The sequence below is a fragment of the Triticum aestivum genome, chromosome 2A, assembly GCF_018294505.1.
Source record: "Triticum aestivum cultivar Chinese Spring chromosome 2A, IWGSC CS RefSeq v2.1, whole genome shotgun sequence".
In the NCBI taxonomy this organism is placed as follows: Eukaryota; Viridiplantae; Streptophyta; class Magnoliopsida; order Poales; family Poaceae; genus Triticum; species Triticum aestivum.
Genome location: NC_057797.1, coordinates 162,845,853 through 162,851,207, shown reverse-complemented (window position 1 = coordinate 162,851,207; position 5,355 = coordinate 162,845,853).

Sequence of the window (5,355 nt, the reverse complement as noted above, 5' to 3'; positions counted from 1 at the left end):
TTCATGGGCATCCAACGCCTAAAGGTGCGTGGGGATTCGAACCTCGCAATATCCCAAATAAATGGAGACTTCGATGCCAAGGATCCGAAAATGGCGGCATATCGCAATGCCGTCCTCAAAATGTCAGCCCGGTTCGAGGGGCTGGAATTCCACCATGTGGCTCGGGAAAACAACCAGGCAGCGGACATCGTAGCACGTATCGGCGCTAAACACGACCCTATCCCACCAAACATCTTCCTGAAAGGACTGTTTAAACCATCTGTGGTATGGGAAGGGGACACCGGCAAAAATAGTCCGGACCCGGCCACAACCCCAGATACCGAATACTCTGACACAATCGGAGGCTCTGCCACCGAAATAACACCTTCAGCCCACGTGATAATGGCCGTCATCGCCCTGTGGACAGAACCATTCCTGGCCTACTTAACTAGACAGGAATTACCCGAGGATCAAAATGTGGCTTGCCGCATAGTGCGGCGATCTAAAGCCTACAAGGTCCATGAGGGAGAGCTTTATAAGAAAAGCACAACAGGAGTCCTTCAAAGGTGCATCTCTGAAGAGGAAGGGTGGAAGCTTTTGGCAGAAATCCATGCCGGACTCAGCGGCCACCACGCAGCAGCCCGGGCCCTTGTAAGAAAGGCCTTCCGTACAGGTTTTTATTGGCCGACGGCCCGGGCAGATGCACAACATCTGGTTCAACATTGTGTTGGTTGCCAGCTTTTTGCAAACAAAAGCCACATGCCACCTACCGCCCTCCAAAAAATCCCCATTACTTGGTCCTTTGCGGTGTGGGGGCTCGACATGGTCGGACCCCTCAAAGGGGGAACCCATAAGAGAAAATACTTACTGGTCATGGTGGACAAATTCACCAAATGGATAGAAGCCAAACCTGTCAAAACGGCTGAATCCGGACCGGTGATAGACTTCATATCCGGGGTTGTACACCGTTATGGTGTCCCCCACAGCATCATCACTGACAACGACACGAACTTTACAGCCGACGAGGTGAAACTTTGGTGCAGCAACATGGGCATCAAGCTCGATTATGCTTCTGTCTATCATCCGCAAACTAACAGTCAAGTTGAACGAGCGAATGGTCCTATCATGAGTGGTATTAAACCCATATTAGTCCGGTCCTTAAAGGAATCAGACACCCATTGGGTAGAGGAGCTCGACTCCGTACTATGGGGGTTGTGGACCACACCGAATCGCACTACCGGATGCACACCGTTTTTCGTGGTGTATGGCGCTGATGCGGTGCTGCCTTGCGACATAATTCATGACTCACCTCGAGTGCGCATGTACGAAGAAAGAGAGGCCGAGCTCGATCGGCAGGACAGTTTGGATGCCCTGGAGGAGGAGCGCAACGTGGCAAAAGCTCATTCCGCATTATATCAACAACAAGCTTGAAGGTATCAAAACAGAGAAGTGCGGGCCAAAACCTATAACGTTGGTGAACTAGTTCTGTGTCTGCCGGAGAAGAAAAAGAACAAGCTCAAGCCCAAATGGGAAGGTCCCTTCATTATCGACCAGGTTCTGACCGGTGGAGCGTACCGTCTGCGGGATGCATCGAATAATCGGCTCGAGCCAAACCCATGGAACGCAGCCAGACTCCGAAGATTCTACGCCTAGCGCCGGACTCTATGTTCGTCTCCTTACCTCCATGAATTTTTTGCACATCTATTTTTTCTCTCTTTCTTTCTCTCCTCAAAGCCCTAAAGGGCTAAACCTGTGTCTTGGTTACACAATCTTGACGCGCTAACGGCGCTCAATATACCCGGGGGCTTCCTATACAGAAGCTTAATCTCATTATTTTTCCGGGCTTCATGCCCCGCACATGTGTTATTCTTCCGCATGTACCTTTTTCGCTATTATATGCATCGATATGACTTAAGTTTTGGCCAAGCTGGGTTGCCTGGCTCTTGTGTTTATGCCCTACGTTCTCGTTAATTCGGCTAGGGCATAAGGGGAGCACCTCTGCAATTGTTACTGTCGGGTCAGCCGGATGTGTACCTCAGACTGGGTGAAGCTGAAAGCTAGCGTTCTTAAGGGAATACTCGGTCGATGAATAAAAGATGAATTTTATTTAATTTGAAACATGCCCCCATATGTTTATAGCCTGCGTCTCTTTTCGCAGTTCGGACATGCACATTAGGGCATGCGTACCCAGGGAAAGGAACCCTTAACAGAACTATTCTCCCTGGAAGATGTTTCTTACTACCCATGTAATATAACATAACTAGTTGGGTACTTCTCTGTTCAAGCACTTATGACCCCTACGCCTGGTTTCCATGCATACCCCGGTTTTCATATAACCGAGTGGGTATTAGGATACACTCCGGACTATCGGGTCCAAAGGTCAAAGCGAAAAGGTCCGCCATGACAAATGATTTACAATCCGGCTAGGGACATTACATATGTCATTTGAAGTACACAGTCACTAAGACTGATTAAATTCTTCCTCTATACCATCCAACAGGCTGTCTAGCCTACAATCCTGTTGGGAATACTTTGCGGCTAATTCTACTTGATCATACACTAAACTAACGGGGATCTCTTTCCAACGGGCCCCACAGGTCCGACCTCGGCCATGTAGTTTGGGTCAGCCTTGGTATATCGTGTCTCCACCATAGTCCAGGCTTCTCGCGCACCTTGTCGGCAGGCTGATATCTTCCATAATCAGAAGCGCCGCCGCGCTCCCTCGAGCTTCTCTATAAGCTCCCCCATGCCTCCTGGCGGGGACGCGGACGGCCACAAGGCTTGGGCAATACTCTGCATCACCTGCCGAACTTGTTCGTGCAGTTGTGACAGCTCTGGCAGAAGATCACCCGAGGACCTGGGCATCTCCTCCACAGGATGACCCGTCAGCATACCTGCAGACATAATGCTGTTAGGAGGCTTCTTCGCCGAACTCCTTTAAAAAGTTCGTTCAAGCGCTCACTAAAAATGCCGCGATGAAGCCGCTTATTCTCTTTCATGGAGTCCGCAAGCTGGGCTCGGACATCCTTCAGTTCCACGCCCAGCAGAATATTGGCATCTTGGAGATCATTTTTCTCCTGCCTGACTCGCGTCAGCACGCACTCGCCAGCATTTCGCTGTCGATCGTCACGTGCCGTATCCACCTCCACGGCCTCCGAATTCACTCCGGGGCCACCTGCAACATCTATTGTTAGGTGTGCATATACGCCGCATACTACCTGGTACTGATATTCTTTGCAATAGACAAAAGAGTTACCAGGGGGACCCTTTTTGGACTCCTTCAATGCGGCAACAGTGGCTTCCAGCTGGGCCTTGCACTCGTCCAACTCTTGAGACAGTTGGGAATTCTTCTCCGTAAGAACCTGCACAAATAATGATCCTTAAATCACTTGCGTCAACTGTTTCAAGTCTGAGGGGCTACTGATACATATAATCGTCAGATTTGCTTACCCGTAGATCCCTTACATACTGGTCCGTGGCTCTGGCTAGACCATTTTAAGCAGCACGGAGGTACGCGTCTCCAGAATTGAAGGCATCAAATGCCTCTTGTGAGAAGCAAGCGTCACGGAGTACGGCCCGGCGAAGCCTATGATTCATGGCGCTCTCCACTTCTGAATTTGTAGCGTACAGTCTATCCGCATCCTCTTTAGGAGGAGTATCCGGCGTCTGCCCCATGTCGGCTTCCGCCTCTATGTCCGGCCTTGGAGCCCGACTGGTGGAAGCATGATCGGCACCCTCTCCGGACATATTCCGGCGAGCGTTTTTTGTATTAAAGAAACATGGACGTCATTACATTATGAAAAAGAAGACAACCACGGAGCGGGGTTTTTTGTCATACCTCTGCGCTGGCGTCTCCGTCCTGACCGCCTTCCTTTTTGGCCTACCCGGCCTCGGTGCCTCTTGTTGGCGAGTTGCTGCGGGTTCGGCACGGCGTCCCGAATGCCTTCCCTATAAAACACCATATGTATATGGTAGGTGAAGTGTCTAAAAGGGGGATCCTAGTTTTTGGAGTTGGGATTTTGGTTTTTCTTACGTGCGACGTAGGGAGCAGTCCGGGATAGTCGGCCGTAATGGCCACCATGGCGTCATCACAGCTCAATTGATAGAATTGCATGTCTATCAGCTCCACGAATATGTCCAGATCTTCTTCGAGTCCGGGACCGAGGGCCCGGTCAGGATCCTCTGGTTGTGGAGATGGGCTGTTGACCTCCCTTACAGCTTTTCGCAGTTCCTGCCGTAAAATGGCAAGGTGAGTACCTATGACAAAGAATGCGGGAAGAATGGGAGTAAGGAGATATAACCCACCCAGCTTGGAGGGTTGTACATGGAGAATCCATCCCGTGGCTTGATGCGGATGAACTCCTCTTCCTCTCCCTTGAACAACTCGGACATAATTTTTGCTAAAGCAGCAGCGGAGTCCGGTCCCTTACGCACGCAAGGGGTGGCATCATCTTCCCCGTTAAAACACCACAGGGGGTGCCCTGGATATTGAAGTGGCTGCACTCCCCGCATTATGCATATTGACATAACCTTGATTACTGTCAATCCTGATTGAGCCAGCGCTTTAATCCGGTTCATCAGGTAAAAGACTTCTCTGTTGTCTTCCTCCTGGGGGCTCCGTGGGCGCCAGCTTCGGCATTTCTTCAAAGGATCATTGTTGAACTCAGGAAGACCCCGATGAACAGGGTCTGGAAGGGGATGTCCTCCATACAAAACCATTCCGAAGGCCAGTCTTCAGACGTCTTCTTCGGAGTACCGGACAGGTATCCGGTATCGGCGATATGCCATATTTCGGCTCCACCCACTTGATAAAGTGACCCCTTCTGTGTGCGGGGGACGAGGCAAATTAACCTTTTCCACAACTCGAAATGGGCCTCGCAGCCCAGGAATAACTCGCAAAGGGCAACGTAGCCGGCGATGTGTAATATGGAAGCAGGGGTGAAATTATGCAGTTGGAGGCCGTAAAACTCCAGGAGCCCGCGGAGGAACTGATGATTTGGAAATCTGAGTCCCCTTAATAAGTAAGGAACAAGGCACACCCGCTCCCCCGTAGAGGGGCTGGGGAAGCTCTCCACTTGCTCCCCGCCATTGTAGGTGGCGAGCCCGGCTCGGACGGGAACTATATACACTGGAGGGAGAAATCCCTGAGTCTGTAGTTCGACTAATCGACTGTGTGGGACAGAACACCTCTCCCAATCACCGGGCTTAGGGCTACGGGGGTGAGAGGAGGAGCTGCGGTGGTCGGCCATGTTGGAGTGGATTTTTTCCGAAGCGCGCTCCGATGGATTCTCGCTGTGGGAGGATGGTATGGATTGGATCTAAGAATCCCCATCCCTTTAATAGATAATTTATTTATCTGGCTGGGGGTGAATGTAA